Source organism: Heptranchias perlo, chromosome 25 (assembly GCF_035084215.1).
Source record: "Heptranchias perlo isolate sHepPer1 chromosome 25, sHepPer1.hap1, whole genome shotgun sequence".
Lineage (NCBI taxonomy): Eukaryota > Metazoa > Chordata > Chondrichthyes > Hexanchiformes > Hexanchidae > Heptranchias > Heptranchias perlo.
In genome coordinates, this window is record NC_090349.1 from 45,749,104 (window position 1) to 45,775,775 (window position 26,672).

The 26,672-nt window shown below is 46.9% G+C and overlaps 1 protein-coding gene across 1 annotated transcript in view; it reads left to right on the plus strand.

Annotated features, from left to right (window-relative positions):
• rimbp2b (RIMS binding protein 2b) overlaps window positions 1–26,672 on the plus strand; it is a 275,923-nt gene that overhangs the window by 145,385 nt on the left and 103,866 nt on the right. Inside the window, exons 3-4 of the mRNA XM_068006203.1 lie at window positions 10,377–10,466; window positions 14,510–14,632. The gene's annotated coding sequence lies outside the window, so the exon portion shown is untranslated. The remainder of the gene's footprint in view (window positions 1–10,376; window positions 10,467–14,509; window positions 14,633–26,672) is intronic.

Here is a 26,672-nt window from a genome sequence, read left to right on the forward strand (position 1 = left end):
CCCGGTGAACACTGTGCGTGTGCTGTAGTGACCCGGTGAACACTGTGAGTGTGCTGTAGTGACCCTGGGGAACACTGTGCGTGTGTTATAGTGACCCGGTGAACACTGTGAGTGTGTTATAGTGACCCTGGGGAACACTGTTGTTGCTATATTTCCCCTTTTCATGGTGTGGCACGTTTCCAGCCAAAACTGCCTCAGACTTTTCTTGATCCAAAGTTCAATAAATGTTCTTGCTGGAAATATTACCTTCCCCGAGTTTGTTTCTCCCGCTCTTCTGAGCATATTAAACCCCGTCACATTCACCCTCTGTCTTTAACAAGCTCTCTGTTAAACCACTGACATGACTCCCACTTCCCTCAAACACCTTCGCCTCATTCTCTCCTTGGAGTGAACACATTATTCACTCGATACTCGAATGATCTCTGTCGGCTGGACTTGTTTATTGAATTTTTACTTGTGTTGGTGAATCATGATTCTCCTTGGATTCCTTATTATCGTTTCCACTAATGATTCCCCCCTCCCCTCTGTTTCTAGTTTAAATGCCCTGCAACTCTACCTCAGTTCCAGGTTCAATAGGTCGCAACCTCCATTGAGACATCTTATTTCCTTTTAAAATTCTCACAACTTCTTCAAAATGTTCCTGGGTAGCTCGTAATCCAGAGGCCTGGACTAACAATCCAGAGATCATGAGTTCAAATCCCACCGTGACTCTTTGAGAATTTGAATTCAGTTTTTAAAATCTGCAAATAAAAACTCAGCTGGTTCACTGATGTCCTTTTAGGGAAGGAAACCTGCCGTCCTTCAGGTTTAGGGAGGGAATTCTTGAGCTCGGGGCCAAGACAGCTGACGGCACGGCCTTCAATGGTGGGGCGATAGAAATCGGGGATGGACAAGAGGCCAGAATTGGAGGAGCGCAGAGATCTCAGGGGGTTGTAGGGCTGGAGGAGGTTAGAGAGATAGGGAGGGGGCGAGGGCCACGGAGGGATTTGAAAACAAGGATGAGAATTCTTAAATCGAGGCATTGCAGGATTCAACCAATGTGAGAATCTAATGATCAGAGCGTAATAGAATGTGACCATTTAACGATGCTCCCTTACTTCAGATTCCTGGTTGGATTGTGTAAATTAGAGACTATCCCTTAACATTCAGTACCTTATAATGTAACAATTAGCCAACAGTATAAGAACATAAGAAATAGGAGCAGGAGTAGGCCAATCGGCCCCTCGAGCCTGCTCCGCCATTCAATAAGATCATGGCTGATCTGATCCTAACCTCAAATCTAAATTCATGTCCAATTTCCTGCCCGCTCCCCGTAACCCCTAATTCCCTTTACTTCTAGGAAACTGTCTATTTCTGTTTTAAATTTATTTCATGATGTAGCTTCCACAGCTTCCTGGGGCAGCAAATTCCACAGACCTACTACCCTCTGAGTGAAGAAGTTTCTCCTCATCTCAGTTTTGAAAGAGCAGCCCCTTATTCTAAGGTTATGCCCCCTAGTTCGAGTTTCACCCATCCTTGGGAACATCCTTACCGCATCCACCCGATCAAGCCCCTTCACAATCTTATATGTTTCAATAAGATCGCCTCTCATTCTTCTGAACTCCAAAGAGTAGAGCCCCAATCTACTCAACCTCTCCTCATCCCCGGGATTAACCGAGTGAACCTTCTTTGTACTGCCTCGAGAGCAAGTATGTCTTTTCTTAAGTATGGACACCAAAACTGTATGCAGTATTCCAGGTGCAGTCTCACCAATACCTTATATAACTGCAGCAATACCTCCCTGTTTTTATATTCTATCCCCCGAGCAATAAAAGCCAACATTCCGTTGGCCTTCTTGATCACCTGCTGCACCTGCATACTAACTTTTTGATTTTCTTGCACTAGGACCCCCAGATCCCTTTGTACTGCAGTACTTTCCAATTTCTCGCCATTAAGATAATAACTTGCTCTCTGATTTTTCCTGCCAAAGTGCATAACCTCACATTTTCCAATATTGTATTGCATCTGCCAAATCTCCGCCCACTCACCCAGCCTGTCTATATCCCCTTGTAGGTTTTTTATGTCCTCCTCACTCTCTACTTTCCCTCCCATCTTTGTATCATCTGCAAACTTTGATATGTTACACTCGGTCCCCTCCTCCAAATCATTAATATAGATTGTAAAGAGTTGGGGACCCAGCACCGACCCCTGCGGAACACCACTGGCTACTGGTTGCCAGTCCAAGAATGAACCATTTATCCCAACTCTCTGCTTCCTGTTAGATAATCAATCCTCCACCCAAGCCAGAATATTACCCCCAATCCAGTGATTCTTTATCTTGAGCAATAATCTTTTATGTGGCACCTTGTCGAATGCCTTCTGTATGAGGCAGACAGATCCAGCCAGAGCACTGGAGGTGGAGTTCTGGACAGCTGCTGTGTATAATGTTCTTAAAACTCATTAAATGATTCCATTTTCATTCAATCTGGGATAGCAAACAACCCCAAACAATTTTAAAACAATAGCTTTAATCCTGGACCAAGTATGGGAACTCTTCTTACATGCCCAGATTTTCACTACATCAAAATTCTTCATAATTGTTAAAAACCTCTCTTACATCTTCCCTCAGTCTTCTCTGTTCCAGTGGGAATAGTCCCAGTATCTCAACAATCTCCTCATAAGTATCATTTCTCAATCCTGGTATCATTACATAGAATTACATAGACTGTACAGCACAGAAACAGGCCATTCGGCCCAACTGGTCCATGCCGGTGTTTATGCTCCACACGAGTCTCCTCCCTCCCTACTCCATCTCACCCTATCAGCATATCCTTCTATCCCTTTCTCCCTCATGTGTTTATCCAGCTTCCCCTTAAATGTATCTGTGCTATTTGCTTCAACTACTCCTTGTGGGAGCGAGTTCCACATTCTCACCATTCTCTGGATAAAGAAGTTTCTCCTGAATTCCCTATTGGATTTATTAGTGACTATCTTATATTTATGGCCCCTAGTTCTGGCCTCCCCACAAGTGGAAATATCTTCTGTGTTTCTACCCAATCAAACCCCTTCATAATTTTATAGACCTCTATCAGGTCACCCCTCAGTCTTCTGTTATCTAGAGAAAAGAGCCCCAGCCTGTTCAGTCTTTCCTGATAGGTATAACCTCTCAGTTCTGGTATCATCCTAGTAAATCTTTTTTGCACCTTCTCCAGTGCCTCTACATCCTTTTTATAATATGGAGACCAGAACTGTGCACAATACTCCAAGTGTGGTCTAACCAAGGTTCTATACAAGTTTAACATAACTTCTCTGCTTTTCAATTCTATCCCTCTAGAAATGAACCCCAGTGCTTAGTTTGCTTATTTTATGGCCTTTTGAACCTGCGACTTTACTTTTAGTGATTTGTGTATCTGTACCCCCAGATCCCTCTGCTCCTCTCCCCCATTTAGACTCTTATTATCCAAGCAGTATGTGGCCCCCTTATTCTTCCTACCAAATGCACCACCTCACACTTATCTATATTGAAATTCATTTGCCAATTACACGCCCATTCTGCAAGTTTATTAATGTCTTCCTGTATTTTGACACAGTCCTCCTCATTATTAACCAAACCCCCCAATTTTATTTGTGGTGTTGGTTGCAAGAGGAACATTGGTCAGAACACAGGGGAGAACTCCCCTGCTCTTCTTCAAATAGTGGCCATGGGATCTTTTACACTCACCTGAGAGGGCTGACGGGGCCTCGGTTTAATGCCTCATCCAAAAGACAGCACTCCCTCAGTACTGCACGGGGAGCGTCAGCCTAGATTTTGTGCTCAAGCCTCTGGAGTGGGACTTGAACCCACAACCTTCTGACTCAGAGACGAGAATGCTGCCCACTGAGCCACGGCCCTAGAGAGTTAGTAGCCAAGGGTTGAATGATAGAGGAGCCCAGTGCTGTTCACACCTGACATCTACACCAAGGTGCGTAATAACATCACCAGGACACCTGGCCGTTGATTCCCCATTAGTAACTGAGGCCAATCACAGAAACCCACCATGTCCCCAACTAAACTCAACAAGTTCGGCACAGACTGGGGACCGACGCTGCAATCTTCATTTCTTTTTGTTCTACTCATTCTCGGGGATGTGGGTGTCGCTGGCAAGGCTGGCATTTATTGCCCATCCCTAGTTGCCCTGAGAAGGTGCTGGGCCTTTTTCTTGAATCACTAGTAACTGGTTTTATACAACTGAGTGACTTGCTCGGCCGCTTCAGAGGGCAGTTAAGGGTCAACCACATTGGTCTGGGTCTGGAGTCACAAATAGGCCCAGACCGGGTAAGGACGGCAGGTTTCCTTCCCTAAAGGACATCAGTGAACCAGTTGGGTTTTTATGACAATCCGACAGCTTCACGGTCACTTTTGCTTCCCGGCTTTTTATTTCCAGATTTTTTTTAAAAATGGGAATTCAATTTCTAAACCCAAACACGGTGATTGATATTGTTCGTCCTCCCAGCGGAGAAACGCTCCTCTGAGGTTTTACTGATGCAGGGTAGAATGTAATGAATAAAGAAAAATTAATTCTGATCACCACTCCGGATAATCCTCGTCTTTTGGAAACTTGACTTGATAAGTGAGCAAACTCCCACAACCAATAATTGCTAAATTTAATTTCACATCAGCTTTATTTATTTGCCTTGTGAGCGATTGTAACAATCAAAATGTTGCAAGGCCCAATGCAGGCAATCAAACTCCCCATGGAACGCAGCGTACCCACCATTGGTGCAAACCAGCTCGTCAGTGTAGGATAGTGTGGGCTGTAAGTGTGGATTCGTACCCTGGAGTTTCAGTTCATAGAATCATAGAATCGTACTGTGCAGGAGGAGGCCATTCGGCCCTTCGTGCCTGTGCCAGCTCTTTGAAAGAGCTGTCCAATTAGTCCCCCTCCCCCGCTCTTTCCTCATAGTTATTTGAAAGTTATTATTGAATCTGCTTCCACCGCCCTTTCAGGCAGCGCATTCCAGATCAGAACAACTCGCTGCGTTAAAAACAATTCTCCTCATCTCCCCCTCTGGTACTTTTGCCGATTACCTTAAATCTGTGTCCTCTGGTTACCGACCCTCCTGCCACTGGAACCAGTTTCTCTTTATTTACTTTATTAAAACCCTTCATGATTTTGAACACCTCTATCAAATCTCCTCTTAACCTTCTCTGCTGTAAGGAGAACAACCCCAGCTTCTCCAATCCCTCCTCATAACTGAAGTCCCTCATCCCTGGTACCATTCTAGTAAATCTCCTCTGCACCCTCTCCAAGGCCTTGCCATCTTTGACAGTTGATTGATTTTAAGAGATCAGAGAGAATTGTCTTCTCTTTGCGAGAGGTCCAGCTCGGCGGTCGGTTGCCTTGGGAGACCGAGTGAGTTAGAAAGAGTTGTTTAGGAGCAGCTCCAGGCCATTTGTCCACCAGAGCTTCAAGTGAAATCAAGAAAAATAAAATCCATTAAAGTTACAGAAATTCACAGGGCAAAAGCCACTGAATTGTAAATTTAATTGCTGAATCTGTAGGTCAGAATTGTCAGGAGCAAATCTGGTCTCCATTGGAGGCGATGATTTATTTGGTAACCTGTAGTAAGCCCTCTGTTTAATAACACTGGCGTGCATTAAAGGGAGGCAAGGCGAACAGCATTGTTCCTCATTGCCTGATTGATGGTGGAAATACAAAAGGACACTTCTCATAACTGTAGCTTCACCAAATCATGAATTTTGAGACCCCAAAAGAAGTATTTGGGAATGGGATTACTGAACTAGGGTGAGCCCAGAAAAAAACAAAGACTTGCATTTCTACAGCGCCTTGCATAACCTCAGGACGTCCCAAAACACTTTACAGGTATTTTTGAAGTGTCGTCACTGTTGCAATGTAGGAAACGCGGCAGCCAATTTTCGCACAGCAAGATCCCACAAACAGCACTGTGATAAATGACCAGATCATTTGCTTTAGTGATGTTTGTTGAGAGATAAATATTGGTTAGGACACTGGGGTGAACTCCCCATCCCTTGTTCGAAATAGTGGCCATGGGGTCTTTTACATCCACCTGAGAGGGTGGACAGGGCCTCAGTTTAACATCTCATCTGAAAGACGGCACCTCTGACAGTGCAGCACTCCCTCAGCACTGCACTGGGAGTGTGCTCACATTCCTGGAGTGGGACTTGAGCCCATGACCTTCTGACTCAGAGGTGAGAGTGCTACCCACTGAACCACGGCTGACACATTATTATTCCTCATCAACTCCAGCAGGGTCCTGAGGGTTTTACTAACTTACTGGGATAAGAGAGTCTGAACATTCTGCATTCTTCTGGGCTTTCCATTGCACCAATACAGACATTCAAGGGTTAACTGACCACTTATTATGAAGTTTAAGTCTTTCTAATTTTTGCAAACAAGTTGATAATAAGAAGCGGGGGGAAATGAAATCTTTTTCAATCAGTTTAGCCCAAGAATGTGCTTTTGAAGTCACCCAGCTGAGTTACATTTTTATATACAATTCATGGATCGTCTAAAAAATAATCTGCAAAATCTTTAATTAGATTTGTAAAGATGGCAAATATATTCATCCTCGCTGTCATCAGTTCTGCATTGACAGCAAATGAGGTTAGTGGAAAATAACTGACTGCAGTGAAGAGGTTTATCTCCACAAACCAGGCATTTTGTCATTTTGAGTCATTTATTTTTATTAAATTCACTGAGTAAAAAAGAACTTTTTTTAATACAGCACCTTATCAAATCTTTCAGAAACATCCTAAAGCACTTCACATCCAATGAATCGCCTTTGAAGTGCAGACATTGTTGCTATGTAAGCAAACGTGGCAGCCATTTTGTGCACAGTAAGATCCCACAGTGGCAGTTTGAGTGCATCTGTTTTTGGTGGTTTTGATTGAGGAACGAATGCTTGGCCAGGACATCAAGAAAACTCCCACTCTTCTTTGAATGGTGCAAATTTTTAACATCCACCTGAGGGGGCAGAGAGAGCCTCAGTTTAACATCTCATCTGAAAGACGGCACCTCCGACAGTGCAGCACTCCCTCAGTACTGCACTGGGAGTGCCAGCCTGGATTATGTGCTCAAGTCTCTGGAGCAGGTCTTGAATCCACGACCTCTGCATGTGATCAATAAATAAAACTGGCTGTGTGGTTTGCTGCATTAAATAAGTGACTACACTTCAAGAAGTACCTCATTGGCTGTGATGCGTTTCGGGATATCCTGAGGTTGGGACAGGCACTATATCAATGCAAGTTCTTTCTTTCTTTCAGTCCTACTGCCAATCTCTAAATATGGATTTTAAAATTCCTAGGAATGTGCGGGAGTGCAGTCTAAAAGGAACCACCCAAGAAGTAATAAATAACAACAACAACTTGCATTTATATAGCACCTTTTAACGTAGTAAAACGTCCCAAGGTGCTTCAGAGGTGCGATTATCAAATGCAATTTGACACCAAGCCACAAAAGGAGATATTAGGACAGGTCAAAGAGGGAGGTTTTAAGGAGCGATTTAAAGGAAGAGAGAAAAGCGGAGAGGTTTAGGGAGGGAATTCCAGAGCTTGGGGCCCAGGCAGCTGAAGGCACGGCCGCCAACGGTGGAGCGATGAAAATCGGGGATGCGCAAGAGGCCAGAATTGGAGGAGCGCAGAGATCTCGGAGGGTCGTAGGGCTGGAGGAGGTTACAGAGATAGGGAGGGGGCGAGGCCGTGGAGGGATTTAAACACAAGGATGAGAATTTTAAAATAGACACCAAATGCCTGTTGTAAGGGCCATTGCCTGGTGAGCAGGTGGAGAGGAGATGTCCCCTTTGTGCATGAGGATAGATTGGAGATATTGATGGTTAAACACTTCAACTGGGTAAAGTGGAGTTCTGTTACTCACTTTATGTTTTGAAGGACTTGGTTTGGTCAGAACTTCACCACGTGGCTTAAAACAATCTAGATTTCACCACAAACGTACTCACGGATATCGACTGCTCTTGGAAACCTTCCCAGTCAGACCTGGGTTGCCAACCTTCTAGGATTTTCTTGGAGTCTCCAGGAATTAAAAGCTACTGTGAGCTACAGGCGAAAAATCACTGGCATTGAAAAAAAATGTTTTTTTTTTCATTTTCTGTGAACACGTTTGTTTATTAATTACAGAAATATTGGAGATGGAGAAAAAAAGGCCATAGAATCACAGAAAGGTTACAGCAGGGAAGGAGGCCATTCGGCCCATCGAGTCCGTGCCGGCTCTACGTAAGAGCAATCCAGCTAGTCCCACTCCCCCGCCCTTTCCCCGTAGCCCTGCAAATTTTTTCCTTTCAAGTATTTATCCAGTTCCCTTTTGAAGGCCATGATTGAATCTGCCTCCACCACCCCCTCGGGCAGTGCATTCCAGATCCTAACCACTCGCTGTGTAAAAAAGTTTTTCCTCATGTCACCTTTGGTTCTTTTGCCAATCACCTTAAATCTATGACCTCTGGTTCTTTACCCCTCCACCAATGGGAACTGTTTCTCTCTATCTATTCTTTCTAGACCCTTCATGATTTTGAATACCTCTATCAAATCTCCTCTCAACCATCTCTGTTCCAAGGAGAACAACCCCAGCTTCTCCAGTCTATCCACGTAACTAAAGTCCCTCATCCCTGGAATCATTCTAGTAAATCTCTTCTGCATCGTCTCTAAGGCCTTCACATCCTTCCTAAAGTGCGGTGCCCAGAACTGGACACAATATTCCAGTTGTGGGTGAACCAATGATTTATAAAGGTTCATCATGACTTCCTTGCTTTTGTAGTCTATGCCTCTATTTATAAAGCCCAGGATCCCATATGCTTTTTTAACCACTTTCTCAACTTGCCCTGCCACCTTCAATGATTTCTGCGCCTATACCCCCAGATCTCTCTGTTCCTGCACCCCCTTTTAGAATTATATACTCTTCAGTTTATATTGCCTCTCCTTGTTCTTCCTACCGAAATGAATCACTTCATATTTCTCTGCATTAAATTTCATCTGCCATGTCTCCGCCCATGCCACCAGCCTGCCTATATCATAGAATCATAGAATCATAGAAGTTTACAACATGAAAACAGGCCCTTCGGCCCAACATGTCCATGTAGCCCAGTTTATACCACGAAGCTAGTCCCAATTGCCTGCACTTGGCCCATATCCCTCTATACCCATCTTACCCATGTAACTGTCCAAATGCTTTTTAAAAGACAAAATTGTACCCGCCTCTACTACTGCCTCTGGCAGCTCGTTCCAGACACTCACCACCCTTTGAGTGAAAAAATTGCCCCTCTGGACCCTTTTGTATCTCTCCCCTCTCACCTTAAATCTATGCCCCCTCGTTATAGACTCCCCTACCTTTGGGAAAAGATTTTGACTATCTACCTTATCTATGCCCCTCATTATTTTATAGACTTCTATAAGATCAGCCCTAAACCTCCTACTCTCCAGGGAAAAAAGTCTCAGTCTATCCAACCTCTCCCTGTAAGTCAAACCATCAAGTCCCGGTAGCATCCTAGTAAATCTTTTCTGCACTCTTTCTAGTTTAATAATATCCTTTCTATAATAGGGTGACCAGAACTGTACACAGTATTCCAAGTGTGGCCTTACTAATGTCTTGTACAACTTCAACAAGACATCCCAACTCCTGTATTCAATGTTCTGACCAATGAAACCAAGCATGCCGAATGCCTTCTTCACCACCCTATCCACCTGTGACTCCACTTTCAAGGAGCTATGAACCTGTACTCCTAGATCTCTTTGTTCTATAACTCTCCCCAACGCCCTACCATTAATGGAGTAGGTCCTGGCCCGATTCAATCTACCAAAATGCATCACCTCACATTTATCTAAATTAAACTCCATCTGCCATTCATCGGCCAACTGGCCCAATTTATCAAGATCCCGTTGCAATCCTAGATAACCTTCTTCACTGTCCACAATGCCACCAATCTTGGTGTCATCTGCAAACTTACTAACCGTGCCTCCTAAATTCTCATCCAAATCATTAATATAAATAACAAATAACAGCGGACCCAGCACCGATCCCTGAGGCACACCGCTGGACACAGGCATCCAGTTTGAAAAACAACCCTCTACAACCACCCTCTGAAGTCCTCTTGAAGTCTATCACTATCCTCCTCACTGTTTACTGCACTTCCAAGTTTTGTGTCATCTGCAAATTTTGAAATTGTGCCCTGTACAACCAAGTCCAAGTCATTAATATATATCAAGAAAAGCAGTGGTCCCAGCACTGATCCCTGGTTCCACTGGTTTCTCGAAAAGATCACTTTTGGACAGATAGTTAAGGGAAACAAATGATGTCATCTTTTTGTGCCAAGATTGTTGAATTCATTTTATTCACGGCCTGGTTATTATTTTTTGTGTCTTTTCTCAGGAGAATGAGCTGAAGGAAGTTCTTCAAGAAAAGTGTCACTTGAGTCTCCAATCAACTGGCCTTTCCCAGAAGGCCCTGCAATACGATCAGGTAATCCACGGGCTCACGAAAGGCACGAGGCACCCAGTGAATGTGGTGATAGGACAGAAACACAAATATTAGCACATGAATCAATCTCCCACCGCATCGCACAGAGCAAAGTCTAACCGAGTCTCATCCATCTTACAGATGAGACGTCAAACCGAGGCCCCGTCTGCCCTCTCAGTTGGAGGTGAAAGATCCCACAGCATATATAATCAGTACATATTAATCTTATTCTATTTAATCAGTCATTTATTACATATCAAGATATTTTGTTACCTCATTTTGTATATTTAAGTGAATAGTATTTTTTTATTTCAAAGAAGAGCAGGGGAGTTCTCCCCGGTGTCCTGGACAATATTTATCCCTCAACCAACATCACTAAAAGAGATTATCTGGTCATTTATCTCATTGCTGTTTGTGGGATCTTGCTGTGCTCAAATTGGCTGCCCCATTTCCCTACATTTCAACAGTGACTACACTTCAAAAAAGTACTTCATTGGCTGTAAAGCTATGGGACGTCCCAGGGCATGAACAGCACTGTATATTTCTTTCTTTCAGACCACACGTTTGGCCCCCATTTTAAAATGATACGGTTTGTCCTTATTTTTGTAATTCCATTATAAATTGCGATGTCCGGATTTATAATGGGATCGTCCTATGTAAACTTGTCACGCTGCAAACTGTAATTACCTTCTCCCATCAGTGGAGGCGCTGCAGTGTGACAAGTTTACAGAGGAATTTTCCATTTGAAATATGGACACGAGAGTTTATGATTAAAAAGGTTGACGGGGAGTGTGTGCAGATGTAAGATTTTGGATATCCTGTATCGATGGATTAGGAATGTCACTGGACAATGAAGAGGATGCCAGGATGGTTTGGTTGCTGGAATGAACATGTTTCAGAACCTCCCTGATCATTACAGTGATTAAGGAAAGATGCTCGAAATAAGGGCTTAGAAGCAGGGGACAATCTAACACTCCCTCACCTGGGCCGTGGATCTTGCTGTGCTAACAGTGAGATGAATTACACTGTTGTATAAAATAATCACAAAAAGATTTCTCAAACACATCCCATATGGAAATCAGATTATCCCTTACAGTAGTTTTCACTTAATTAAAAGATGCACCATTTATGTCTTTTAAAAAACGATTCTACCAATTAAGCAATATGTAATTGTATTTAATAATGCACAGATTTACAGAATTCTTTCTATTAATACATGCTGGATGAAACAAAAGGTTCACATCTCTCAAAACCTGATGGCCTTTCAGTGGTGGAAGGGTTAATGGTGTGCGATTGGCTGTATTTTTTTATATCAGATGCCTGTTGAAGATTTAGTTTCTAGCTGTTGTTTTGAAAGGAGAATCACTGAGCAATTAGCATATTCCCCACAGAGAGCAGCTGAAGAACTTACCAATTTAGACCTCGTGCTCCTTGGGTTTCTGGGCTGTTTGGTTCCAATCCAGATCAGAAATATCCTAAAATATTAAACCGCCCCACTCTTTCTTATTTATTTTGGCTCATTTTGTGTTATATTCAAACTTCACAAAGATAAAGTTCAAATGAGGGAGGCCATTCAGTCCATCTAACCCATTCTTCCCATCACAGAGCCTAACCGCCTCTTGAATGACTCCAGATTCTCGGACTCCACTCCCCTACCCAGCGCTCACTCCAGGTTTTGGTCAGTATGTGTTTGATGGTGGGCTCCCTGCCTTCAGCACTGAACTTGTGGTAAAATGTCCCAAGGTGCTTCACAGGAGCGATTATCAAACAACACTTGACACCGAGCCACATAAGGAGATATTAGGACAGGTGACCAAAAGCTCGGTCAAAGAGGTAGGTTTTAAGGAATGTCTTAAAGGAGGAGAGAGAGGGGGAGAGGTTTAGGGAGGGAATTCCAGAGCTTAAGGCCCAGGCAGCTGAAGGCACGGCCGCCAATGGTGGAGCGATTAAAATCGGGGATGCGCAAGAGGCCAGAATTGGAGGAGCGCAGAGATCTCGGAGAATTGTAGGACTGGAGAAAGTTACAGAGACAGGGAGGGGGCGAGGCCATGGAGGGATTTGAAAACAGGGATGGGAGTTTTAAAATCGAGGCATTCCCGGACCGAGTAGGTCAACGAGCACAGGGGTGATGGGTGAACGGGACTTGGTGCGAGTTAGGAAACGGGCAGCAGAAATTTGGATGAGCTGAAGTTTATGGAGGGTGGAAGATGGGAGGCCGGCCAGGAGAGCACTGGAATAGAGCATTGTCCCCTTATCCCACAGTCGTGGGTTAATGTGAAACAGTGCTCAGGATGAACCTTGTCTGGTTTGCACCGGGCGGGCTAGGGCGGGGGAGGTGAAATCAACCCCAGTGTTTCAAAATGATGCTCAGTGATACTCGGTGATGCTCAGTGATACTCAGTGATACTCGGTGTAAACTCAGTGATACTCGGTGATACTCGGTGATGCTCAGTGTAAACTCAGTGATACTCAGTGATACTCGGTGATACTCGGTGATGCTCAGTGTAAACTCAGTGATACTCGGTGATACTCGGTGATGCTCAGTGTAAACTCGGTGATACTCGGTGATACTCAGTGATACTCGGTGATACTCGGTGATGCTCAGTGTAAACTCAGTGATACTCGGTGTAAACTCAGTGATACTCAGTGATACTCGGTGTATACTCAGTGATACTCGGTGATACTCGGTGATGCTCTGTGTAAACTCAGTGATACTCGGTGTAAACTCAGTGATACTCAGTGATACTCGGTGATACTTGGTGTAAACTCGGTGATACTCAGCGATACTCGGTGTAAACTCAGTGATACTCGGTGATACTCGGTGTAAACTCAGTGATACTCGGTGATACTCAGTGTAAACTCAGTGATACTCGGTGATACTTGGTGTAAACTCAGTGATACTCAGTGATGCTCAATGTAAACTCAGTGATACTCAGTGATGCTCAGTGTAAACTCAGTGATACTCGGTGATACTCGGTGTAAACTCAGTGATACTCGGTGATACTCGGTGTAAATTCAGTGATACTCGGTGATACTCGGTGTAAACTCAGTGATACTCGGTGATACTCGGTGATACTTGGTGTAAACTCAGTGGTACTCGGTGATACTCGGTGTAAACTCAGTGGTACTCGGTGATACTCGGTGATACTTGGTGTAAACTCAGTGATACTCAGTGATGCTCAATGTAAACTCAGTGGTACTCAGTGATGCTCGGTGATACTCAGTGATACTCAGTGATACTCGGTGATACTCGGTGAAATAAGAGCTACTGTGAGGGAGGTTGAAACCTGCAGTTTCACCCCAGGGTCCAGTCAAGTTTCTTGAAGCACCTCATGCTTCATGTTCGAAGGCTTAAACCTTCCTGTCCATTGTGGCCTTGTAACTCCACCCCCCACAGTTGCTGTTACTCTCCTTTTCCTGAAGCTGGGTGACTTTTGTGGATTGATGTCTCATCCAATTCTTTGTTACCTCCAGACTCGACTATTCCAATGCTCTCCTGACCGGCCTCCCATCTTCCACCCTCCGTGAACTTGAGCTCATCCAAAACTCTGCTGCCCGTATCCTAACTCGCACCAAGTCCCGTTCTCCCATCACCCCCTGTGCTCGCTGATATACTTTGGCTCCCGGTCCAGCAATGCTTCAAATTTAAAATTCTCATCCTCGTTTGCAAATTCCTTCATGGCCTCTCCTCTCCCTATCTCTGTAACCTCCTCCAGACCCTACAACCCTCCGAGATCTCTGCGCTCCTCCAATTCTGGCCTCTTGCGCATCCCCGATTTTAATCGCTCCACCATTGGCGGCCGTGCCTTCAGCTGCCTGGGCCCTAAGCTCTGGAATTCCCTCCCTAAACCTCTCCGCCTCTCTCTCCTCCTTTAAGACGCTCCTTAAAACCTGCCTCCACCTGTCCTAATATCTCCTTATGTGACTCAGCGTCAAATTTTGTTTGATAATCGCTCCTGTGAAGCACCTTGGGACGTTTTACTACGTTAAAGGCGCTATATAAATGCAAGTTACAGTTGTTGATGTAATTATTTTTTTCTCTTCAGGTGAAACCAGAGTATGATCATCTCAAAAAAACCCTTACTGTTGTGACACAAGAACGAGATTTGGCCGTAAAGGAGACACATCGGCTCCGAGACAAGCTGGAGAACTTAGAGCAAGTTCTGAAGGTGAGGAGCAGGGGACCAGAGGGCTGGGCTCTGCCCATTGGCTGGGTGTTTCCTGACTATTATGGGATGGGGAGAGGTCACAGTTCAGCCCTTTTCCAGGAGTGAAACATTCGCTTTAGGAAGAGGAGTCGGGGTGGGGGCAAAAAAACGGCGATAGCGGATTGGCTGTACGGTATAAACCCCGCCCAGTTTCCTGCTCCATTGCCGTCAGTCGGGCGAAGGTATAACGGCCGTCTGATCCGGGACTGTCACTGAACTGGAATTTACCCCCTCACATCCTCCCAACGTTTAAACCTGAAAAATCATTAATTCGTCAAAATCTTTCTAATGGCGCCATCACAGCAGGAAGTTTCCAGAATGTACGTTTGGTGGAGTGGCAGTCTGACCAGACAATATCAGATGTACAAACACAGGAGAGGATGAGCAGCATTCGTCTCACTGATTGGTGGGGACGGTTATCCATGTCCCTCCATTACAACAGTGACGACACTTCTAAAGTATTTGATTGGCTGTGAAGCGCTTTGGGGTATCCTGAGGTTGTGAAAGGCGCTATAGAAATGCAAGTTCTTTTCTTTTTTTCTTATTGTGAAGACGTTTCTTGCCAATGACAACCTTTTGGGACAGTGGGCGATAGCGAATCGACAGCCAGGTTTGCTTTCTGCCTGATTTACTTTTCCATTGACTTCAAGATGAAGTTTCTAGCCCTTTGTGTTGAGATCATCACAAGGTGCCTGAAGATAAGGAAGGCCATTTGGCCCATCTTAATTGATCCACAACAGCCCTCCATTCCCCCCCCCCCCATTGCTTCATTTGGTTGTTCCTAAATGATTCCAGGGATTCTGCCTCCATCGTTCTTCCCAGAGTCCATTCCATGTGTCCATCACTCTCTGTGTGAAGAAGAATCTCCTGATTCAAACTCCGTTCCCTCGCCACCGACTCCATCCCTCTCCCTGGCCACTGTCTGAGGCTGAACCAGATCTTTCGCAGACCGTAAAAGAGGAGGTGGTTGAGATACTGGATGGGCTAAAAATTGATAAAGAGGATATACTTGAAAGGCGAGCTGCACTTAAAGCAGATAAGTCACCCGGTCCGGATGGGATGCATCCTCGGTTGATGAGGGAAGTAAGGGTAGAAATTGCGGAGGGACTGGCCATAATCTTCCAAACATCCTTAGATACCGGGATGGTGCCAGAGGACTGGAGAATTGCAAATGTTACACCCTTGTTCAAAAAAAGGGTGTAAGGATAAACCCAGCAACTACAGGCCAGTCATTTAACCTCGGTGGTGGGGAAACTTTTAGAAACAATAATCCGGGAAAAGTTAATAGTCATTTGGACAGTGTGGATTGATTAGGGAAAGCCAGCACAGATTTGTTAAAGGCAAATCATGTTCAACTAACTTGAAAGAGTTTTTTGATGAGGTAACAGAGAGGGTCGATGAGGGCAATGCGGTTGATGTTGTGTATATGGACTTTCAAAAGGCGTTTGATAAAGTGCCACATAATAGGCTTGTCAGCAAAGTTGAAGCCCATGGAATAAAAGGGGCAGTAGCAGCATGGATAGGAAATTGGCTAAGTAACAGGAAACAGAGAGTAGTGGTGAACAGTTGTTTTTTGGACTGGAGGGAGGTGTACAGTGGTGTTCCCCAGGGGTCAGTGCTGGGACCACAGCTTTTTCTTGATATATATTAATGACTTGAACTTGGGTGTACAGGGCACAATTTCAAAATTTGCAGATGACACAAAACTTGGAAGTGTAATAAACTGCGAGGAGGATAGTGATAGACTTCAAGAGGATATAGACAGGCTGGTGGAATGGACGGATATGTGTCAGATGAAATTTAACGCAGAAAAGTGCGAAGTAATACAATTTGGTAAGAAGAACGAGGAGAGACAATATAAACTAAATGGTACAATTCTAAAGCACTTGCAGGAACAGAGAGACCTGGGGGTATTTGTGCCAATCTTTGAAGATGGCAGGACAGGTTGAGAAACCGGTTAAAAAAGCATACGGGATCCTGGGCTTTATAAATAAACACATAGAGTACAAAAGCAAGGAAGTTATGATGAACCTTTATAAAACACTGGTTCACCACAACTGGAGTATTGTGTCCAATTCTGGGCACCGCACTTTAGGAAGGATGTGAAGGCCTTGGAGAGGGTGCAGAAAAGATTTACTGGAATGGTTTCAGGGATGAGGGACTTCAGTTTCGTGGAGAGACTGGAGAAGCTGGGGTTGTTCTCCTTAGAGCAGAGAAGGTTGAGAGGAGATTTGATAGAGGTGTTCAAAATCATGAAGGGTTTAGACAGAGTAGATAGAGAGAAACTGTTCCCATTGGCGGAAGGGTCAAGAACCAGAGGACACAGGTTTAAGGTGATTGGCAAAAGAAGCAAAGGTGACATGAGGAAAAACTTTTTTACACAGCGAGTGGTTAGGATCTGGAATGCACTGCCCGAGGGGGTGGTGGAGGCAGATTCAATCATGGCCTTCAAAAGGGAACTGGATAAATACTTGAAATGAAAAAAATGTGCAGGCCTATGGGGATAGGACGGAGGAGTGGGACTAGCTGGATTGCTGTTGCATAGAGCCAGCACGGACTCGATGGGCCGAATGGCCTCCTTTCGTGATGTAACCATTTTTTGATTCTGTGATTCTATGATTGGCGTCCTATTTGACCCTGAGATGAGCTTCCGACCACATATCTGCTCTATCACGAAGACCGCCTACTTCCACCTCCATAACATCGCCCGTCTCCGCCCCTGCCTCAGCTCATCTGCTGCTGAAACCTTCATCCGTGCCTTTGTTACCTCCAGACTCAACTATTCCAATGCTCTCCTGGCTGACCTCCCATCTTCCACCCTCCATAAATTTAAGCTCATCCAAAACTCTGCTGCCCGTCTCCTAACTCGCACCAACTCCCGTTCTCCCATCACCCCCTGTGCTCGCTGACCTACATTGGCTCCCGGTCTGGGAACACCTCGATTTTAAAATTCTCATCCTTGTTTTCAAATCCCTCCATGGCCTCGCCCCCTCCCTATCTCTGTAACCTCCTCCAGCCCTAAAACCCTCCGAGATCTCTGCGCTCCTCCAATTCTGGCCTCTTGCGCATCCCTGGTTTTAATCGCTCCTCCATTGGCGGCCGTGCCTTCAGCTGCCTGGGCCCTGAGCTCTGGAATTCTCTCCCTAAACCTCTCCACCTCTCTCTCCCCCTTTAAGACCCTCCTTAAAAACTCTTTGACCAAGCTTTTGGTCACCTGCCCTAATATCTCCTTATGTGACTCGGTGTCAAATTTTGATTGATGATCGCTCGTGTGAAACACCTCGGGACATTTTACTACGTTAAAGGCTCTATATAAATGCAAGTTGTTGTTGTTGTTGATATCAGTCCTGGGATTCCCTTTTACTGGTTTGAACCCGTGTCCCCTTGTCCTACTCCCACTGTTTAATTTAAAGTAATGCTCTGGATTTATCTTTTCCTTACCTTTCACTATCTTCCACACCTTTGTAAGATCTTCTCTCAGCTGCCTCCTTTCCTCTGAATTGTATTAATGTTGGGCCAGAGATCACCGTTACTGACTTTAGTGGGCACGCTGTTTATTTAAAGGGGCGGCTGCCGATGTCGTTCGTGTTGTATTCCAGCCAGGAGCCAACACCTTCAGGACGGGCGGGGAGAGGGAAGAAATCAATTTTTGATCGATGGGTCAGGGTCTTCTGCACACAGTTAATCAAACCAAGCCTTCCACTGAGTTAATCCCACAACTAGAATATTCAACGAGTAACTCTGGGCCATTGTTTATCCCTCTTACATGAGCACCTTCATAATTCAATCACGACTTTGACATTTGTAATCCTGTCGTCTTCCACACCAGTGAGGTGAATGTGGTTTCCATGGTTACCCATTGAACACTTTCAGTCACATAAAACCTGTCACGTGAGAATCATGCTCCCATCGTTCACTGGTCTTTCTGTCATTTTTCCTGTTTGTTTTGTTCAAGTGTCTACACCAGATTTCACGTTCAAAGTTAACATTTAGAAGCTGGCTAAAGTGAAAATAGTCTGTGGACTTTCAGAGCTGTTTAAAAATGTTACTTGTTAGTTCACTAGTCTGGTTGTTCTATTGTAATATTACAAAACATCAAATATATTAACAGAGCCAAATGTAAACAGCTGCTATAAAATATTGTACAGGATAAAGTGAACAGCAAACTGGACAGGTGTCTGATCTCAGGGACATCGCAAAGGAAAAAAACACAACAGACACCGTAAACACACCCAACACCGTAAACACACCCAACACCGTAAACACACCCAACACCGTAAACACACCCAACACCATAAACACCGCCAACACCAGAAACACCCCCAACACCGTAAACACACCCAACACCATAAACACACCCGACACCGGAAACACACCCAACACCGTCAACACCGCCAACACCAGAAACACCCCCAACACCGTAAACACACCCAACACCGCCAACACACCCAACACCGCCAACACACCCAACACCGCCAACACACCCAACACCGCCAACACACCCAACACACCCAACACCGCCAACACACCCAACACACCCAACACCGCCAACACACCCAACACACCCAACACACCCAACACCGCCAACACACCCAACACACCCAACACACCCAACACCGCCAACACACCCAACACACCCAACACCGCCAACACACCCAACACACCCAACACCGCCAACACACCCAACACACCCAACACACCCAACACCGCCAACACACCCAACACACCCAACACACCCAACACCGCCAACACACCCAACACCGCCAACACACCCAACGCCGCCAACACACCCAACGCCGCCAACACCGCCAATACCCCCAACACACCCAACACACCCAACGCCGCCAACACCGCCAACACACCCAACGCCGCAACACACCCAACACCGCCAACACCGCCAACACACCCAACACCGCCAACACCCCCAACGCCGCCAACACCCCCAACGCCGCCAACGTCGCCAACACACCCAACACCGCCAACACACCCAACACCGCCAACACACCCAACACCGCCAACACCCCCAACGCCACCAACACCCCCAACGCCGCCAACACCCCCAACGCCGCCAACGTCGCCAACACCCCCAACGCCGCCAACACCGTAAACCGCTCCCAACACCGTAAACTGCTCCCAACACCGGCAACACCGCCAACGCACCCAACACCGCCAACACCGTAAACTGCTCCCAACACCGTAAACTGCTCCCAACACCGGCAACACCGCCAACGCACCCAACACCGCCAACACCGTAAACCGCTCCCAACACCGTAAACTGCTCCCAACACCGGCAACACCGCCAACGCACCCAACACCGCCAACACCGCAAACCGCTCCCAACACCGTAAACCACTCCCAACACCGCCAACGTACCCAACACACCCAACACCGTAAACCGCTCCCAACACTGCCAACACACCCAACACCACCAACACACCCAACACCGTAAACACACCCAACACCGCCAACACACCCAACACCGCCAACACACCCAACACCATAAACACCGCCAACGCACCCAACACCGCCAACGCACCCAATACCGCCAACACCGTAAACCGCTCCCAACACCATAAACCGCTCCCAACACCGGCAACACCGCCAACGCACCCAACACCGCCAACGCACCCAACACACCCAACACCGTAAACCGCTCCCAACACCGCCAACGCACCCAACACCGCCAACGCACCCAACACCGCCAACGCACCCAACACCGCCAACACCGTAAACCGCTCCCAACACCGTAAATCGCTCCCAACACTGTAAACACCCCCAACACACCCAACACCCCCAACACCGCCAACGCACCCAACACCACCAAAGCACCCAACACCGCCAACATCGTAAACCGCTCCCAACACCGCCAACATCGTAAACCGCTCCCAACACCGCCAACACCGTAAAACCGTAAACACCTGTGAGGGAATCTACGACAAACCTGAATTCATAACCAAATTAAAGCACTTGTTCTTGGTAAACATAAGAAATGTGAGTGAAATTATTTGAGTCTTGAGAAGATTTCAGTGAGAGCGATCACAGCCCGGGTTTTACAAATGGTCATCCATTCAAATCCTGAGCATTGACAGGGTCACAAAACGTCTGTCAGTAATTCAGAGACTCTCTGGGCCAGGAGTTATTGCACCGACTCACCAGCCTGATCTCCAGATGGTAACACATCTCATCACTGCATGGATCTGTGAGCAAATTAAAGAACATGTTTTCCCCCGATTGTAATGAAAATGCTGATCTCTCATTTCGTGGGTCAGATAAAGTACAGCCTCCTCCTGATTGGCCTATGGAGTGTGAGACTGCATTACAGCTTGGCACTGGGGGGGGCGTCTCTGCCATTTACTGCCTGTGGCTCCCTCTACCTCAACCAAACTGAGTCCCTACAGGTGGCACTGAGGCAAACCCTCCTTTATCTTCCATGGTACGGTGGGGGGGGGGGGCCGCAAAGGAGGCGGGACCGGATCGACTGCCCGTTCTACGCCCTGCTCGATTGACCTCAATGGAAAGGAGAATTGGGCGGGGTGCGTGACGGGGTGCGTAACGGGGCGGGGTGCGTGACGGGGTGCGTAACGGGGCGGGTGCGTGACGGGGTGCGTGACGGGGCGGGGTGCGTGACGGGGCGGGGTGCGTGACGGGGTGTGTGACGGGGCGGGGTGCGTGATGGGGCGGGGTGCGTGACGGGGTGCGTGACGGGGCGGGGTGCATGACGGGGTGCGTGACGGGGCGGGGTGCATGATGGGGTGCGTGGCGGGGCGGGGTGCGTGACGGGGTGCGTGACGGGGCGGGGTGCGTGACGGGGCGGGGTGCGTGACGGGGCGGGTGCGTGACGGGGTGCGTGACGGGGCGGGGTGCGTGACGGGGCGGGGTGCGTGACGGGGCGGGTGCGTGACGGGGTGTGTGACGGGGCGGGGTGCGTGATGGGGCGGGGTGCGTGACGGGGTGCGTGACGGGGCGGGGTGCGTGACGGGGCGGGGTGCGTGACGGGGCGGGTGCGTGACGGGGTGCGTGACGGGGCGGGGTGCGTGACGGGGCAGGGTGCGTGACGGGGCGGGTGCGTGACGGGGTGTGTGACGGGGCGGGGTGCGTGATGGGGCGGGGTGCGTGACGGGGTGCGTGACGGGGCGGGGTGCATGACGGGGTGCGTGACGAGGCGGGGTGCGTGACGGGGTGCGTGGCGGGGCGCCCGTTTAACTCCCCACCCACTGAAGTTGAATTTCACCCCTATTACGATGGAAGCTGCACCGAGACCAATGTGGAAGTTGTGACCATTCAATAACTTTCATTAATTCTTGACTGGGCATCATGTTAAGTAATCCCTAACGCGCAGATTACTGGTAATGCAGCTTATATAAGGACGTAGGGAGCAACGGGACCAGGAGAGACTCCAACCACCACCAGCTAGTCCCAGAAACTATCGCCTCTCAGTCACCCACTCCCTCTGATGTCCATCTGATTCTCCCTTAAAGAGTCCACTCCATACACTCACCCTGCCCCTGTGTGAAGTGGTTAAATCTAAACTGTCTGGGCCTGTTCTCTCCTCTAAGCTCGAGCCTCCGTCCTCCGGTTCTAGAGTTTGTGCCGATCTCCAACATACCCTCAGAGTCCAGTTTATCTAAACCCTTGAGGACCTTGAATCCGTGGCTAATCTCGTCCATCTCCTCTCCACAATAACGAATCCCCGAGCTCAGGGAACCCGGCCAAAACTCACCCACAGCAGGAAAACTCTGAATTGGTCTTCTTGCATCATCAGGACACAACCGACCTGCTGGGGGGATTGGGGGGGGGGAGTGGAGCAGAGGAGGGGGGCCAGCGGAGGAGGGGGGCCAGCGGAGGAGGGGGGCGAGCTCCTGTGCCTTCTGGCTCTACATCAACAACAACTTGCATTTATATAGCGCCTGTCACAACCTCAGGATGCCCCAAAGTGCTTTACAGCCAATGAAGTACTTTTGAAGTGTAGTCACTGGTGTAATCTAGGAAATGTGACAGCCAATTTGTGCACAGCAAGATCCCACAAACAGCAATGCGATAATGACCAGAGATTTTAGTGATGTTGGTTGAGGGATTGGCCAGGAGACCAGGGAGAACTCCCCCTGCTCTTCTTCCAATAGTGGCCGTGGGATCTTTTACATCCACCTGAGAGGGCAGACAGGGTCTCGGTTTAAAGTCTCATTCCGAAAGACGACACCTCCGACAGTGCAGCACCCCCTCAGTAGATTGGGCCCCGCCTGTGCTGCAGAACTGCTCCCAGAAGGTGTTAATGGAAAGACAGATTCAGCAGTGCCCAAACTAACAAAGGTCAGGTTTACCAGGACATTGGTGCCAGCTACAACTCTGAACCCAGCAGGATAATGAGTTTCTTGTTAATTTGATTCAGCTTTCATTGCTTCTAAATACTTCAAATCGCCAAAAGCAACAAGAACCAAGACTCTCTTAAGCCTTGTTGGTTGTGCTCTCAGTGATGATATTTCACAAACCATTAATAAAGTGCTGCTGATAGGAAATGTGATATTACAGGTTATTAAAATCTAAGCGGCAGCAGATCCTATCCGCACCAGCCAGCCTAAAAGGAAGGAAGAAACAATAATGAAACAGATACAGAGCAATAATGTCCTTACAGTTAGTTTATTGCACTTCCCACTTCATCTGATGTGTAGGATGAAATTATTGCCAGTGACCATGACTGATTTAAAGAGTCTGATATTAAGGTGGTTATTTAAAGGCGGGGGTGGGATTTTAATGCCCTCTGCCCGCCCGGCCAAGAACAGGAGTTAAAATCAAACGGATCATTTTACCCCACGGAATCCCAATGGATCCGGGAGCCAGAAGATGGGTTGGGAGCCAATCCCAACAGGGTTTCTGCCCATCCTCTTTGGGTGGCTATTTTCTGACGGGGTGGCCATGGGTGAATCTTCCAGCAACTCCCCCACCCCCCCCCCCCCCCACGGCCAGTGGGTGAGTCCGGGGGAGTTACCAAAGAACCCTGGGGATTTTACCCTTTTCATGGATTCGGAGACGAGGGACTTCGGTTATGTGGAGAGACTGGAGAATCTGGGATTGTTCTCCTTGGAACAGAGAAGGTTAAGGGGAGATTTAATAGAGGTGTTCAAAATCATGAAGGGTTTGGATAGAGTAAATAAGGAGAAACTGTTTCCAGTGGCAGGAGGGTCGGTAACCAGAGGACACAGATTTAAGGTAATCGGCAAAAGAACCAGAGGGGAGATGAGGAGAAATGTTTTTTTACGCAGCGAGTTGTTCTGATCTGGAATGCGCTGCCTGAAAGGGCGGTTGAAGCAGATTCAATAATAACTTTCAAAAGGGAATTGGATAAATACTTGAAGGGAACAAATTTGCAGGGCTACGGGGAAAGAGCAGGGGAGTGGGACTAATTGGACAGCTCTTTCAAAGAGCCGGCACAGGCACGATGGGCCGAATGGCCTCCTTCTGTGCTATAAGATCCTAGACGGACTCAGCTGAACCCTGAGAACTAGTGTAAGTCGCCATTGAGGCCTTTTGAAAATCCCGAACTTTACTCAGACTAAGGTAATCGATCACGAAGGGGGTTGCTTAGAAAGAAAGGATTTGCATTTCTATAGCACCTTTCATGACCTCAGGACGTCCCAAAGCGCTTTACAGCCAATGAGGTACGTTTTTGAAGTGTAGTCACAATTTATGCACAAGGTCCCACAAACAGCAATGAGAGAATGACCAGACCATCTGTTTTTTAGTGATGTTGGTTGAGGGATAAATATTGGCCCAGGACACCGGGGAGAACTCCCCTGCTCTTCTTCAAAGTAGTGCCATGGGATCTTTTATATCCACCTGAGAAGGAAGACAAGGCCTCAGTTTAGCGTCTCATCCAAAAGACGGCACCTCCGACAGTGCAGCACTCCCTCAGCACTGCACTGGGAGTTTTTGCGCTCAAGTCTCTGGAGTGGGACTTGAACCCACAACCGTTTGAGTGAGAGGCGAGAGTGCTGCCCACTGAGCCACGGTGTGAACACCATACACTGAGAGCCAAGCCACCTAATGTTAATAACGTCCAGGTCTGTCAACCGTCTAGGGCCGCCAACCCTCCAGGATTGGCCTGGAGTCTCCAGGAATTAAAAGATTAATCTCCAGGACACAGTCGTAAGCAAACCTGGAGAAAAATCATAGGGGCATTGAAAGGAATTGTGTGTTTTTCATTTTCTTCAAACACTTCTGTTTGTTGGTTACAAAAATATTGCAGATGAGGAAAGAAAGGTTGTTTGGCTGGCCGCCAAGAATCATCCAATCGGGGACTGAAGATTCCTTGCTTTCCGATTGGCGTCGGAAGGCAGTGCGTTGTGAGGATTGATGTGTTGGGCGACCAATGGCAGGAGTTTGGGGGCGGGGCAGTTGGAGGCAGGCGGTCAGTTGATGAAACCTCCAGGAATATGTCCAACAAGAGTTGGCAACCCTCTACCCATCTCCTGTCCTCCATTTTGAAACTTGTTGACGGACAACAGCTTCCATTTTAACTCGAGCTATTTCAAAACTGTGAAGTAAAGGACGAAATTTCCCTATTTTGTCACACTCTAAAAGGCAAATTCTGTTGCCAACAAACATCTATTTTAACCGCAACCACTGCGAGCTTCCTCACATTGTGACACCAACGGTGAACGATCATTTGAAACATTCAGTTAGTTATTAGGAAATGAAACCTTTAATTGCTTTCACAGCTTAACAGCAATTATTCCCATTGTCGGGAGTCCCCTCAGCAATAACCAGCTTTGAGACCAGTGATTGCCTTTTATTCATAAGAAAGAACTTGCAATTCTACAGCACCTTTCACAAACTCCAGATGTCCCAAAGTGCTTTACAGCCAATTAAGTACTTTTGAAGTGTAGTCACTGTTGTAATGCAGGAGACAATTTGTGCACAGCAAGATCCCAGATGAGATAAATGACCAGATAGTGATAAATATTGACCAGGACAAACTCCCCTGCTCTTCAAATAGTGCCATGGGATCTTTTATATTCACCTGAGAGGGCAGACAAGGCCTCAGTTTACAGCCTCATCTGAAAGACGGCACCATCTGACAGTGCAGCACTCCCTCAGCACTGCACTGGGAGCGTCAGCCTGGATGATGGGCTTAAGTCTCTGGAGTGGGGCTCGCACCCAAAACCTTCTGACTCAGAGGCGAGAGGGCTGCCCTCTGAGCCACAGCTGACACTGTGACTACCATACACCTGGAGCCAAGCCAACTACCCACTGAGCCAAGGCTGAGTCATAGAATTGTACATCACAGAAGGAGGCCATTTGGCCCCTCGAGCCTGTGCTGGTTCTTTGAAAGAGCTGTCCAATTAGTCCCACTCCCCCACTCCTTCCCCATAGCCCTGCAAAATTTTTCCTTTTCAAGTATTTAACCAATTCCCTTTTGAAAGTTACTATTGAATCTGATTCCACTGCCCTTTCGGGCAGTGCGTTCCCCTGACGATGGTTATTTTTTGCTAAAGTCTACCCAGATGAAATTGTTTTACTTCAGAATTAACTGAGGTTATATTCCATTTGACGTGTTCTCGGATCGGTAATGGTTAACTCTTGTATCTCTCCAGCGCTGTGTGACAGAGACATTAAGGTAATACTGATGAGAGCAAAATGTAAATGGAAGATTCCTAATCTATTTATTTGTAACAGAGAGTGAAAGTTTGTAATAGAACAAGGGAAGGGGCTAAACTCTGGTTAGGCTACCACACGGAGTAGTTGAGGCGAACAACATAGGTGCGTTTAAGGGGAAGCTGGATAAACACATGAGGGAGAAAGGAATAGAAGGATATGGTGATAGGGTGAGATGAAGTAGGGAGGGAGGAGGCTCGTGTGGAGCATAAACACCAGCATAGACCAGTTGGGCCGAATGGCCTGTTTCTGTGCTGTAATTTCTATGTAATTCAGAGGAAATACTGTTGTTAAAGGTACAATTACCAGCTCACTATTTGCACCATTATTTGATGAATTGGATTATAATAGA